Here is a 15,872-nt window from a genome sequence, read left to right as displayed (position 1 = left end):
GCCGGCGGAAACGGGCATGCAACGCATGCGGGTGCCTCGTCGAAGGGGGCGCTATCACGAGATTCGGATATCTTATATATAAAATTCTCATGTCACAGTTTTCGTTCCCATACTCCTCCGAAACGGCTTGACCGATTCTCATGAAATTTTGTGAGCGTATTGAGTAGGTCTGAGAATCGGCTAACATCTATTTTTCATCCCCAGATGTTAGGGGTAGTCCACCCCAAAATTTTTATTTTTATTTTTTTTCATCCCCCTAAATGTTAGGGGTAGTCCACCTTTAATTTTTTTTTTGTTTTAGACAAAATATTTAGTCTCTATTTTTTTATGATACATACAATCCTAAATTTTCACCCTTCTATCATCAACCCCTATTTTTTTATAGCGTTATTATTTTATATGGCAAAACAACGTTTGCCGGGACAGCTAGTATACTATAATTTTGTTAAAATATAGCATCTATAGAATACATAACGTTAAACGCCTTATAGGTCACCCGTGATCTCACTTTAGAGTGATTTTTTCATACATTTGTAGTACTAGAATGACCAGAGCGGCGCTCAACAGCAATACTCTCTCAGGACCTCGCGGCGCACGCGAATACAAAATGTGTTTTGGACCCACAGCGCCACGGCGGTCACTGGTGACCGAAATGAAATTTCTTTTTTATTTCCTAGAGAATTTCAATCCCAAATTAAAAAATAAATACATTTTAATGTCTACCGATGTCATAAAAGGATTTTTTTATACAATAAAAAAAGTATTTTTATCTCAATCTTTGTCTCTCGACCTCAGTTCGGGACCGAAAAAGCGTGGATGACCCCGATTAACATGGATGTCAGTAGTTAGTAAGGACCTTAAGGACAACGGAAACATAGAGCCGGCAACAGTCCAAAACAGACACCACTGGAGAAGAAAGATTAGGAGAGCCGACCCCAAATGAAAATGGGATAAGGGCGGAAGAAGAAGAAAAAAAAGTATTTTTGGCATTTTTGCAATGACGTTTAACGTGGTAATAAATTATAATAAATAATCTAATTTACGTATAAGTACGGACACATATATTGTCCCCTCCGATCGATCCCCCGTCCGCCCCTCCGATCGATCCCCCGTCCAATTCAAACGGGGATCGAAATTACGACGGCCTGAGCCGAGGTTCGAACCCCTAGTGGTGCCCTCAGACTAAAGTCGTATCCGTCGGGCAGGAGTTGGCCTTCAGCCGCTCCATAAGTCCTTCCACGGGTTTGGAGTGCCATCTGCACTCGCCCCATAACGTCCGGTGAAGCTGTAAAGGCCAGCTACGGCCAACAGCATTAGAGTAGTCCGAAAAAAAAAACTTATATTGCGTTTGGATAAAAATTACATGCGGGCGCTGAGGACCCTAGCGCGGGTCCACTCCACTCCTGTCTCGTATTGATCATAGCGTATAGTAATTTAATTGTGACGAGTAAAAGTATGACATAGACATCTGTCACTAAATAAATAACTCAATATGTGACAGTAACAGTAAACAGACAGACGAACATAGCACAGAAACTGGGTGTGTGGGTGTGAACAGTTATTGACGTCTAATGCTGGTGAGCGTGATATCGAGGCCGATGGTGTACCGACATACATATCAAAGATTAGCACCAAAATATTATCATTTTATGTTTTTTTAACAACTAGCTGTTCGCGACTTCGTCCGTGTGGAATTTACTATGCTGACCATTACACCACCATCGCATGTACACTAAGTTTGAAATTACTCATCACTCTTGACGTGACGACCTCGGTGGTCCAGCGGTCTAGTACACCGCTTTACGACCGATGGTCGCAGGTTCGATTCCTCGCACGGCACAAACATTTGTATTCATGAGTATGATTGTTTGTATTGGTCTGGGTGTTTTCTATATATAATATGTATGTATTTACAAAAAAAAAATATCTATGTATTTGTATCAGTTATCTAGTACCCATAACACAAGCTTTAGCTAGCTTAACTTGGGTCTAGATGGCGCTGTGTGAATTGTCCTAAGAGTATTATTATTATTATTACTCTTAAATGTCCATGTGATTTAAAAAAAAAGATTTTTAAGTAATATTATTTAATGTATCATATATATAAATATAATATAATGAACACTTTTATTTTTTACTTATAACTAGCCGAGACTTCGTCCGCGTGGAATTTAACTTTATTTTTCTAAAATAAAAGTAGCCTAAGTTACTCCTTATTACATCAGCTACCTGCCAAAAAAAGTCCCATCAAAATCGGTCCAGCCATTTCAGAGATTAGCCGGAAGAAACAAACAGACAGACAAAAATGATCAAAAATGTTATTTTGGTGTATGTACGGTATTTATATTGATATGCATGTAGTAAAAAACGGTTATTTCAATATTACAAACAGACACTCCAAATGTATTTATATGTATAGATTAACAATGCTATGGTTGCGACTTTGTCTGCGTGAAATAATGACCTCGACCAAATAAAGAAAAAATATTCAATAATCTAACCCAAGTAACCTAAAAAACAGTTTCTCAGTTCTAGCTTCAAAACTGACGATTTAAATATGAACTTTCATCCCCTATTTTAATTTACCCTTCTTAAAAATTGAATATTATATTGATTTACGTTTAATCAATAACCTATAATAAGTTTCTAACTTTGAATTTTAAAAATGACAAAAGTTCCATACAACCTTTCATTTCCCCTTTCAAAACCTTACAACCATTTACCTTTCTCAGGGTCTAGACTCTAGACTATCTCTGTACCAAATCTCATTTAAATCGGTTCAGTAGTTTATGCGTAAAGCGCGACAGACAGAGTTACTTTCGCATTAATAATATCAGTAAGGATTCTGTATATATATATAAATAAAATAAGTATATCTAATACTTGCCTTTACCAACATTTTATCATCAGGCAGGACGTATGCTTGACTTTGAATTGTTTAAACAAAATTGATAAGAATCATTTGTGCAGGATGTCAAAACGGTCACGCTATTTTTTAACCAACTTTATCTATGATATGTGTGTATTTCCTACATAAAAACTTAATAATATAGCAATTCTGACAGCGTAAAAACTCACTTGTCTGTTTGTCTGTACGCTGTCTAAACATAAGCTTCCTGACAGTATAAATTGTTATTTTCCTGTCGTATGTACATACTAGTAAAAAAATAAAATAAAAAGAACTTGTGTTTTTGACTCGTGACCGACTGAATCAACGATGTGATTTGTATTGTATATCTAACATGTGATGTATCTACAATAAGTTTCATTCATTCATTCATTCATAATTAACTAAATTATTTAAAAGACCTCAGCATAAAATATTTAATAATCTAACCCAAAAAAGCTAAAGAAAAAAATTACATCGTACTAATTTCAAAAATAACGAATTTCCATAAAAACTTCCCATCAAAACATCCCCATAAGACTATCCCAATCATTAACGTCATGAATATAAATATGGTACATACACCAATCTTTGTTTGTCTGTTTGTTCCGGTTAATCTCAGAAATGGCTGGACCAATTTTAACGGGACTTTTATTGGCAGGTAGCTGATGTAATAAGGAGTAACTTACACTACTTTTATTTTTTTTTTAATAAAGTTATATTCCACGCGGATCAAGTCGCGGGTACAGCTAGTATAATATATAAGTATTAATATATCAGTATGGATTTGTTAATTTTAATATATTATCAGACGTAATATTTCAATATTGCTCTCTCCATATACGTCGACAGTGGGCAGAGACGGACCTTGGGTCTACATTAAATAAATATTACAAGATATATATAATGTATGACTGCAAAATATCAACACACATTTTGTCTGCCACCTGTGGAAACAAACGCTGAGGTTTAGTTTTAAGAAATTTAATGAATTTACAAAGAAATCTTATATAAAAAATTCTGGTGTCACAATGTACCGTACTCGTATTTTTGTATGTATTTTATATGCATATTTAGTAAATCTGAGAATAGGCTACTAACTAGTTTTCATACCCTTAAGTGATAAGGGTTGTCCACCCCTAAATTATTTTTGACAACCCTAAATTTTCACCCTTCTATCACCAACCCCTACTTTTTATAGCGTTATTAATTTATATGGCGAAACAACGTAGGTGTTATGACGTAGGAATCCGCTAAGAAAGGATTTTGATTAATTCTACCCCCAAGGGGATAAAATAGGGGATGAAAGTTTCTATGAAACTTTGTCAATTTAAAAGCGATCGGGCTGAGATTTTGTATGCATAAAGCTACTATGACGTATTCATCCCCTAAGAAAGGATTTTGATAAATTCCACGCCTAAGAGGATAAAATAACGCGAGCGAAGCCGCGGGCAAAAGCTAATATACAATAAATAGGAAGATCAATAATTAAAAGTCTTTAAAAATATTTATGTACAGAAGAATTGATTGAAAATCATCAGATTATATCAAACTAGCTCTGCACACGGTTTCATCCGCGTTAAATTTCAATATAAAATATAGCCTATATGTTATTCTCATGCATAAGCTATATTACTGTAAGTTTCATCAAAATCTGTTCAATAGTTTTTGCGTGAAAGAATCACAAACATCCATACTTACAAATTTTCGGGTTATATTATATATTATTAAGATTAAAATAACTATAGTATTTCTAAGTACCTCATTGGCGATATAAAAATACCAAATACCAAAGTTTTTTTTTAATCTGCAATACCTAACTAAATATAATAAAAAAACGTACAACTGTCAACCCTGTCTGCATTATTACTGCATACATTTCGCTTTATTTCTAAGATAAATCTTAATAATAGATTCATCTTAGAAATAAAGCAAAATGTAGGCAAGTCAAATATTACCTTCATCACCTCCACAGTTTATAGTACCTCTACTAGTAACTACCCCATCTCTTTTCTTTATGACACAGGGTACAAACGAGCATCCGGCTCACCTGATGGTAAGATTACCGCCGCCCATGAGCATCCACAACACAAGGGAAATTGCAAGTGCGTTGTCGGCCTTTTAAAAAGGAATAAGCTCTTTTCTTGAAGGTTTCAATATCGTATCGGCTCGGAAATACCATTGCTGGAAGGTGATTCGCAATCGAATAATAGTTATTATCTAGCGACTGTTGCAACTGCCACGTACTGCAATCCTGACCCCTATTACCACTGGCCTAGAGACTATTTCGACACAATGCGTATCCTCCGTTTGTATATCTGTCACAGCACGACTGATAACTGGGCTGTGACCGGTCAAGGATGATGTTTAGCGTAAAGTTACGGTTTGTTCAACAGCGGATAACTAACTCTTCCATTCACATTGGAATCGTGATGTTTATATTGCAAAATTTGCAGCATATTGATTCTTAATGAAGAATCAATATGCAATGGCATAGCATAAAGTCGCTGTCGCTGTCTGTCCCTATGTATGCTTAAATCTTTAAAACTACGCAACGGATTTTGAACCTTCCTCTAGAATCATTCTATCTATTAAAGAAAACCGCTTCAAATTTCGTTGCAAGTTTTTAAATATTTAAGCATACATATGGACGGACAGACAGCGACAGCGACTTTGTCTTATACTATCTAATGAAAAGAAAAGAATTTGCTTGTATTTTTTATGTAATTATTGTTGCTTGACATAGAACTGTTAGACCTACAGTGAGAATGACTAGCAGTTTTTATTCATATTTAAATTATAAGACTTGTTTTATTTTTTTTATTTTACTTCTGTCAGCAGAGCGCAGTGCTCTGCTATAATAAACGTCTCTACAAGCATCTCTATTATTTTCATTCATTATTACTAACACGCGTCAATAAAGTATATTCTATTCTATTTTTCCTTTTTTAAGAATTAATTTATCGTGTTAAGATAAAATATTGCGATGAGTATAATAATCAAGAAAGCTGATTGTTTCTTGTTACTATTTCCTCTGGAAATAGTCCTATATATTAATTACATTAGCAATCAAGTGAGGGGAAATGAAAGGAAATGCATAATTATGTTTGTTGAAACACTGACTTACAATATAGGAACAGGAAAGTCAAACAAGCCTAGTGGAAAGCGATTACCTCGTCGCCCTCAGCGGTATCTATCTGGAAGTAAATAGTACAATCTCAGATTGAGAGATATGTGTATTCGCTCGCACGTCCGCGTCCGCTGTCAGTCGGACCGCGGCCGTAATTATGGGGCTTCCTTCGTAATGAATGGAATTAATTGGGTTCTGTATGTAATGGAGGTAGTGACGTGTCGATTTTAGGATGTAATTTTAGAGGTATATATTTGAGAGAGTCGTTTATTATACGACCTGTATGCCATCAGACGCAAACGGATGTCCTCTCTATTCCACAGACTGCGTGGCAGCAGTAACAGCATTTTGAAAATGCTGTGCAATAAAGTTGACAGCCCAATACATTATTTTTGGACCCAAACTGTTACGGGGGCCCTTAGATGATAATATGTAATATTAGGTATACTAACATGGGCTAAGTACAATTGTTACTAACAAATTGGATCTCTGTTATCTGAATAAATAAATAAATTGAAATTACCCTGAAGTTCAAATTGGCTGACATCAATAGAAGAGGAAAAATAATGTGTAAATTGACACATATGTGTCTGACTATAGGTATATACTTTCATATATAGGTATATACTCGACCTATATATGAAACCAAACATTAATCCGAGAGACTCTGATAGGGTCGCAATATACCTCGTATACCGAGAGAAATGTGCCCACATTATGCTCGGTATACAAGCAGTGGCATAGTTAGGTAACCAAGGGCCCTGGGGCATATAAAAAAAGTGGGGTCCACTCAGCAGTGGTACAGTACTGTTTTATTAAAACGCACATATCGCGATCCGTCAAATTGACAATACTGCCAACCCACAGAAAGAATTTAGAGGAATTCCGAAGTTATAACTTTTGAATTTCTCTCAGCTGAGTTGCCATGATTAAAGTCAGGTTGCAACCTGTCATATTTACTTTGAAAATGGGAGAAATTTTCAAAAGTTCAGTTCTATCGAGATTTTCTGGTAAGGGTTCGAGAGATCCCTGAGCTTGAGGGCCCCGGGCACTGCCCCGCCTAGGCCCTAGGTATTACGATTACTGGCCATTACTTCAATATAAACAAAAAAAGTTAATATCGTCAAAGGTTTCAAGCACACCTGTGCGGTACAATTTTATTTGTCTGGTCTGTAATTATTACGGATCAAGAACTAGAAAATATCTAGTTCCAAAATATTATAATATGTTACCAAAAAATATAAGATCATTAGATAATGTATCCAAAAAATTATTCAAAAAGAAATTATTAAACTTTTTTGTAAACAAACATTGTATGGCATAAGATACCTGGTTCTACAGGAATGTGTTTATGTGAATGTATGTGTGTATGTATATATAGATTAAGTATAATAAGTATTAAGTTAAGTGCTTTTGCTGCAGACAAACTGCTGAGCAGTTTTGCGGCTTATTGTTTTTATATAATTAGTTCCGTTATTTGAATAATAAAGAGAAAAAAAAATCCATTTTTTTACAAGCTCACCTAAATAGTACCTTGGAGAAGTTACCTCTTTATTAATTTTTCAACTTTATATTACTTATGTAACATCGGTTGGTTTATCTGTCTCCATGGTACACCTTAAATGATATAATATTGGGTAATGTATTTTTAGATATTAAGAAATCTAACCTTGAGTTTAATCTGTCACTTGTAATATAGAGACGGTAAAGAATCTTCTGTCTCACCTATTTTGACAGCCAAGCGTTTGATTTGTACGCCACTGTATGCGAGGTATCCTTATATCCCAAACCCAAAGTAATATATTTATTTATTTATTCTTTTGCACACAAAAATGTATACATGGCGGACTTAATGCCTTATGGCATTCTCTACCAGTCAACCGTCGCGTTGATCAGAGATAATAAGGCGGTGCACTTTAATAATTAATTGAAAGAAAAAACCGAAAAACAAAAATTATAACAAATAGATACAGAAAAATAGTACATATATATACAGATGCAAATATATAAAAATATTAGTATTTTTATATAAAATATATACCAATATAAAATATATAAGTTTATGGATTACATATAAATAAAATATAAATTTAAACTACATATAATAAATATTCATATAATCTCATGGAGTTTATATAATATCATATCTTGAATACTATTAAAGAAATTTGGAATAATGTTCACGCAAGGACCTCTTCAAGGTAAATTTGGTTTGACATCTTCTAAGGCCAACAGGAAGTGCATTCCAAAGGTTAATGGCAGAAATAGAGAAAGATTGAGATGAGAAATTAGAGCGATGGGAAGGAGTATAAAGCAGGAGATTAGATGAACTTAGAAATTGAAATCTTTCTTTGAGGTACTGAGGAGCTAGTGGATCGTATAGAACAGAAAAGAGTTGACAGAGAATTCTAACACTCCTGCGCTGGCGAATAGGAAGCCATTTCAGCTCAGCGCGGAAGTGTGAGATATGGTCAATAGAATATAGAGAATATATAGAATATATGTAGCCTATGTTCCCGCGGGATATTATACCGTTCCAATGGTGGAAGATATGCAGATGATAATATATTAAAAACACTTAACGTTAACAAGCGACGTTCACCAATTTGGTTTACAATGTTTTGTTACCGGCCTGTGATCTGTGGGAACAGTCACGAGTGAGTCGCGACTCCAATTACCAGAGGTCACAAGTTCATACGCCAGCAATACACCATGGTGTATTAGCCCCATGTTAATATTGTTTACAGGGACAAAACCATCGTTTAATGGAATTAACTATTCATCATTACATAGTATAAAACAAAGTCGCTGTCTGTACCTATGTATGCTTAAATCTTCTGTTCTTTCGTTCTGTTTTCTGTTCTTCTTTTCTCCTCTACCCAAAGGTTGTCAGGAATAGATCGTGTAAGCGTTTCGATCGCCTTTTGTACCTACAGACTCTAAATCGAACCCGCGACCATCGGAAATAAGGCGGTGTTCTAAACATTGTAGCATCTGTAGCACTGCGACCTACATAGATCTATTGTGCTCGCCCTTTACTTTTCTCGCTTTTTTCGCATCTAGACCCGAGTAGACCCGTCAGGGACAAGGACGTTCTTAGGAAACGGTTTTTATCTCCTCGGGAAAGAGTGTAGAATTTCCAAATGAGATATTTCGTATATGCATGAGTGGGCCAATCAGGATATCCTAGCGCACCACAATACCTGGTCACCTTCTAAATCACGATCACGATCCACCGGCGGCGATCTACAAAGTGATTGCGCGACACTGCGCCCGCGCAATTCCGACGGCCGTCTCGCTCGCACTCCGCACATATAGGTACTCATTCTGTCTCACTCTGTTTAATTATGATGTTGCACGTGTTATTAATTTTATTATGCATTTTGTTTTGTAATGCAGATTTAGTTACAATGCAAGTGTGACTTTTATGGCGTACGGAATAAGAAATAATATGTAATTACAATGTATATATGTAAGCTAGTGATTTTCCTACGTAATAATAAATCTGTCTTAATATAAATCTAAATACATATACATATAAATAAAATTGGAGTGTCTGTTTGTAATATACAAATAACCGTTTTTTACTACATGCATATGAATATAAATACGTTAAATACACCAAAATAACATTTTTTACAATTTTTGTCTGTCTGTCTGTTTGTTCCGGCTAATCTCTGAAATGGCTGGACCGATTTTGACTGGACTTTTTATGGCAGGTAGCTGATGTAATAAGGAGTAACTTAGGCTACTTTTATTTTAGAAAAATAAAGTTAAATTCCACGCGGACGAAGTCTCGGCTAGTTATAAGTAAAAAATAAACGTGTTCATTATATTATATTTATATATATATGATACATTAAATAATATTACTTAAAAATCTATTTTTGAATCACATGGACATTTAAGAGTGATGAGTAATTTCAAACTTAGTGTACATGCGATGGTGGTGTAATGGTCAGCATAGTTGCCTTCCAAGCAGTTGATCCGGGTTCGATTCCCGGCCATCGCACACTTTTTGTACGTTTTCATTTTATTTTTATTTAATCAACTATTTATTATTTTACAAATTGCATATTATGTAACAGTTTGATTAAGCATTTTTTTTGTTTTATATTTTATTTTTTTGCTTTATTAAAGTGAAGGCAGAAAAGTTGTAAGCGTTATATATATATATGTAGTATGATAGACAGAAGAATATATCTGTTCGTATTAAAACAGCTATGTATGCGTGTATGTAAAAAAAACACAATTTAGGGACACGGGTTGTTAATATTGAGGACTATTGACCAGGTTAACCTCCACAAGGTCTCCCACTGGCGGGGCACCAGTGACACCAGGATGATAAGATGAGATCAGTTCGTGTTGACAAATTCTACAGGAATTAAGCATAATGGTTTCCTAGGGACCTTATGGAGGTTTTTTTATGGATGATAATGGAATGGTGCACCAGCCTGCGCTAACGGTTTACGATGGCGGGGCACCAGTGGAGTCAGTTAGTTGATAAATTGTTGGTGAATTTATCACGATGGTTTTCAAGAGGAACCGCGTGGAAGTCAACCTGACTGATGATCAGTCCACATTATTAACAATCCCTTTCCACCACCCTACCATGATGGTTTCCAGGGAGGACCTTGTAGAGGTTAACCTGTTATGCTTTTCGTTAACCCAGGCGTATATAATTTAAATAATTTAAATAACTGTGCAGATTTTTAAAAATAAATTTAAAAAAATACTCCTCCTCACTCAGAAAACTGTGCCGTGATGTGTCTGCACTCCAAGAGCGGGGTAATGCAGGGTAATCCTAGTGTCACCAGAACTTATGTTTATGTTTATTTTATGTTTTCAGTGTGTAGTTTATGTTTGGTTTTTATTTATATATGGTATTATGTCGTAAATGTTTGCTTTGTGTTGTCCGCCTGGATTTATGTATGTATGTGTATTATTATTATTATTTTATTATATTTATTGTATATAAGGTGTCCGCTGAAAACCAGCGTCGTGGCACCCCGTCACGACATATGCTGAGCGGAGACCTAGTTGGTACTCTAATTATTAATATAAAATGTAAACTTAATTTTAAAAATTATTTTCAGTGTACCAATTAAACAATTTTCTTTCTTTCTTTCTTTCTTTCAAATACAAAAAATGGTAAAAATTCATTCTTTAAACATGTCTAAGCTGTGATTACTACAGTTATAAAAAACCTGATGAGTTGAGTCACTGTGGATTTTCTTCAACAATGTTACAATTATAATTATGTGAACAGATGTACAGTTAATATAATGAGTCACTATAGACAGATACGAGTATAATCATGAAGACCGCGGTGGTGTAGCGGTTGAGCACACCGCCTTACTTCCCATGGTCGCGGGTTCGATTCCTCGCACAGCACAAACATTTGTATTCATAAGTATGATTGTTTGTATCGGTCTGGGTGTTTTCTACGTATAATATGTACTGACGAAAAAAATAAACATGACGTATATATCACTCTGACGTATAATATCAGTTCAGTAGGTTTTGCGTGAAAGACTAACAAACATTCATACTTACAAACTTTCGCAATTATAATATTATTAATATATATATTATATAGATAGGATCGGCAATGCTCACGTAACACCCCTGGTGTTACAGGCGTCCATAGGCTACAGTAACCGTTTACCATCAGATGGGCCGTATGCTTGTTTGCCACTAACGTAATATAAAAAAAAGATTTTTAATCCTTCACAACTTTGGCAATACCACATATCGGTTACTTTCATCAGAGAGTTTAATTTGCGATTCCAATTACAAAAAAGTCTAGCTATAAATTTGCAATGTTGGCAACACTGATAGGATCTCATTTACCTTATAAGGTTGCCGCCGGACAGTCGGCTCGAGGCCAAATCGCCGCCATCCAAGGCCGAACACTACCAGGGGTGACTGACTCATTTAACAATTCACACCATTAAGTGAGAGTTATGGTTGATACACCATATCAGGTTAATACGGAAGAAAAAACGTTAATATGCGGTGAATGACAGTTGCATGATGCATGGCAGATTGATGGTGTGGTCCTCTTGTTCGATTGTAATAGTGCGCTGAATCATAATTACTGTAAATCAATATTTAATAATGATTTTTATATACAATTGCTACAAGAGTGCTGATCATGTATATTTTTTTTATAGCATATGACAATTTTTATCCAAACGAGTTTGATTGTAAGTGATTACCTTCGCCCATAAGCACCCGCAACAATATGGGAATTGCAAGTGCGTTCAGTTATCTAGTACACATAACACAAGCTTCAGCTAGCTTAACTTGGGATTACATGGCGCTGTGTAACTTGTCCTGAGATTATTATTATTATTATGTCCTGTTTCTATGTTGATTGTCGCATTCCTTGTTAATGTAAATCCAATTAAAACAATATTTATTTAAAAGAGCAACACACCAGTTTCTTGCTCTTTCTTCTTGTGATGAGTCTGCATTCCGAATGAGTGTTAGAATAAAAAAAGTGACTAATCAAAAGTGCTTGTATTAAGTTTTTTTGAATAAAAAAAAAGAATTAAAAGATTTTATATTTCTATTTAAATACATATAAAACATAATATACATATAAAAGGAATTTAGGAAAGGAAGTAAAGGGATATGCTAAAGATAGATCAATGATACCGTCTATAAATACATAACATATATATGGACGGATCGGGCTGAAATTTGGAATTCAGGTAGATGTTATGACGTAGGCATCCGCTAAGAAAGGATTTTGATTAATTCTACCCCCAAGGGGATAAAATAGGGGGTGAAAATTTGTATGAAACTGTCAATTTTAAACCGATCGGACTGAGACTTTGCATGCATAAATCTACTATGACGTAGGCATTCCCTAAGAAAGTATTTTGAGAAATTACAACCTTAAGAGGATAAATTAACGCGAGCGAAGCCGCGGCCAAAAGCAAGTTTCGAGAACCTATACGTTTCGAACTGGCACTTCATCAAGCTTTTCCTGTTTTCACGACTGCGAGGTAAGAAGGCTCTGGTTGAATGGCCGACGACTCTTAATCATCGAGATAATCGTATAACACGTATCTTAATATCATAACACCTAAAATGGATCAGCCGTGACATTGTTAACGTCGGTAAGCGAACCTTGGACGGAGCAGGAACACGCTGACGGACCATTTACGAACATTGTGGACCAACTGACATTGTCTTGTATGATTAACATTGCTACGAATCGTAATAAATTCCCATATTAGGATTTTTTTATACAAACCATATATTTTTTTTATTATTTAGTTAATCAACAGTTTATACAATAATTACGCATTATTTAGTATTAATTAGAATTAAAATTAAAATATCTTTATTCATGTAGGTCTATTACAGGCTCTTATGATTTGTCAAATCTACCGTTAGTTCGGAATGATGGAAATAAAAAAATAATGTCCTAGAACATTATTATTATTATAAATACAGCTATGCTCGCGACTTCGTCCGCGTTAAATATTGACCTTGGATAGTGTAAAATATTTAATAATCTAATCCAAAAATCCAAAGAAAGTGTTTCAAAAATGACGAAGATCCATACTTACATAAAATAGGGGACTTTATTTTACCCCCATTAAAATTTGAATGTCATATTTATTTCATCGTTCTAGCTTCAACAATGAAAAATTTCTATACTTTCATCCCTTATTTTGTTTTACGTCCTTAAAATTCTAGTGTCATATTTAATTTTTATTTAATCGACAGCGTAACAAAATAGGTTTTAAGTTTCTTTCAAGCTTTCAAGCTTTTAAAATGACGATACTTCCATACAACCTTTCATCGCCCCTTTCAACCCCTTACAACCCTTTTTTCGCATTAAAAAGTACCTTAAATCCTTTCTCAGGGTCTATATCTGTGTACCAAATTGCATAGTACAATTATAAGTAATTTTGGCGTGAAGGCCCGACAGACAGACAGAGTTACTTTCGCATTTATAATATTAATAACGATTTTAACTATTGTAATGGTCACAAAGCAGCGGTTTAAAAAACCAGAAGTATAACAAAGTTGCCCAAGATTATTGTGTATATGTAGGTAATATTATGAAATACGGAAAACTATAGTAAATCATATAATATTTCATATTGTGCAAATTATGAATTTAGCAGTGATTATCAAGTATTTTCAAAGGAGGGTCGCATTGCAGATAATATTTTTTAACCTAACAAACAAAACGTTTCGGTTTCATATATAATAAATACTAAGCAAGCTATCATATTCTGAATCTCCTGCTTCAGACTACGGCTAATAACTCTTCTTTTAAATCTAAATTGAAGTTAAAACAGCAGTGCTTAATTGGGTTTAAGTAAATTGCAGCTTACTTGTAATCTTTTAATTAAAATAGTACTGTTAAAGGTATCAATACCTCAAACATAGAGGTGCTATTACGGGTAATAACTGAAATAGAAGGGCTGAAGATCATGCCCACTGGCGAGCCTTGGGAGAGGCCTATGTTCAGCAGTGGACTGCAGTGGACTGATGGTGATGATGAGACGTAGTGTTATAAAATATTTACTAAAAATATAGTCCGCCTAACTTTTTTATTTAATCATTTATTTAACTCTGAAATAAATAAAGCCAAAGTTATTTTTAAGCACATCTACATCGAGTAAATGTATGCATTAATTTCACGACAATTAGTTGCGCTTAATTTCTCTTCTTGCTATTTTTGTGCCAGGTTTCCGCTTACTTTTTCTTAACTACCAACGGATTTTGACATTATTATTTAGATTTCTTCCTTTCCTTCTCATATATATAACATATATAGCATGAATATAGTTTTACATCTGTTACTGTACACTCGTGCGATGCTAAAGCAAGTGCGGGTCGCTGTTATTATGAGTGAAAATTCTGCGGCCCCATTTATTTACCACCGCGGACCGAGAGTTGATAACAACTGGTTTTAAAACCAAAAAGACTCAGCGTGGGAAGAATTTTTATATTTCTATTGTTTTTGCTCCGAATAAAGAAATAATAAAGATAATTTGAGATAAAATTAAAATGTCCAGATCGTATCTGTAATGGACATTTTTGTAATCTCAATGCTAGTACATTACGTTATTTATGATGTGAAAGTACAGCAAATTAACGTTGAAATAGTGGCAAATATAGATAGATAGATAGAGATAGGTTTTTTTATTATTTTACAATAACATCTGATGCACCTATACGTATGTTTATCGCAAATAAATTTTGATTTGATTTATTAAGCTAGAATGGTAAACTGATGGTAAATGAATAGCACCATGGACATTAGTATACAATAAGTAGCTGTGACGTGGTCGAGTGGAGTCATGCTCACTAAAATGTCCAGACATGTGGCGGCGTGGTGGGCCGGGTCATTGGGCTCCCTAAAATATGGTCGAGCGCAGTGATGGCTGGCTCATCCGTCATACCCGTGAACGAGTGCTGCTTGTAGGGACTGGTCTGATATCTGCTGGTCTATCACGACTGATTTAATCTTATTGTATATTTATATTTGACCCAAAAAAATTAGTGCTGGTTGGTAGTTTACATTCACACGTTTCGACTTGTAAATGTAAACTTACAAGGATTATTTAAAAGAGCAACACACAAGTTTCTTGCTCGTTCTTCTTGTGATGAGACAGCCGATTTCCGAACGAGCGGTAGATAAAAAAAAATGTTATGACTATTCAAAAGTGCTTAAATTAAGTTTATTTGAATATATGATGTTCTATTCTATTCTATTCAAATAAACAAATAACCCCGGACAATTAACACAGCGCCATCTAGTCCCACGGTAAGCAGAGCTTGTGTTATGGGCACTAGACAACTCATATAGATACTTAGATA

General features: G+C 34.8%; 1 protein-coding gene and 1 non-coding gene across 2 annotated transcripts in view; both read left to right on the top strand.

The window, feature by feature from the left end:
• The window catches only part of LOC131848838 (GAS2-like protein pickled eggs), a 96,502-nt gene that overhangs the window by 55,338 nt on the left and 25,292 nt on the right, over positions 1-15,872 (top strand). The window lies entirely within an intron of this gene.
• Positions 9,958-10,029, top strand: Trnag-ucc (transfer RNA glycine (anticodon UCC)). Its single transcript has one exon. It is a non-coding gene; the product is annotated as a tRNA-Gly (tRNA).

Source organism: Achroia grisella, unplaced genomic scaffold (genome assembly GCF_030625045.1).
Source record: "Achroia grisella isolate CSIRO2021 unplaced genomic scaffold, CSIRO_AGI_Agris_v1 utg598, whole genome shotgun sequence".
Lineage (NCBI taxonomy): Eukaryota > Metazoa > Arthropoda > Insecta > Lepidoptera > Pyralidae > Achroia > Achroia grisella.
This window is presented reverse-complemented; position numbering and strand designations above follow the sequence as displayed.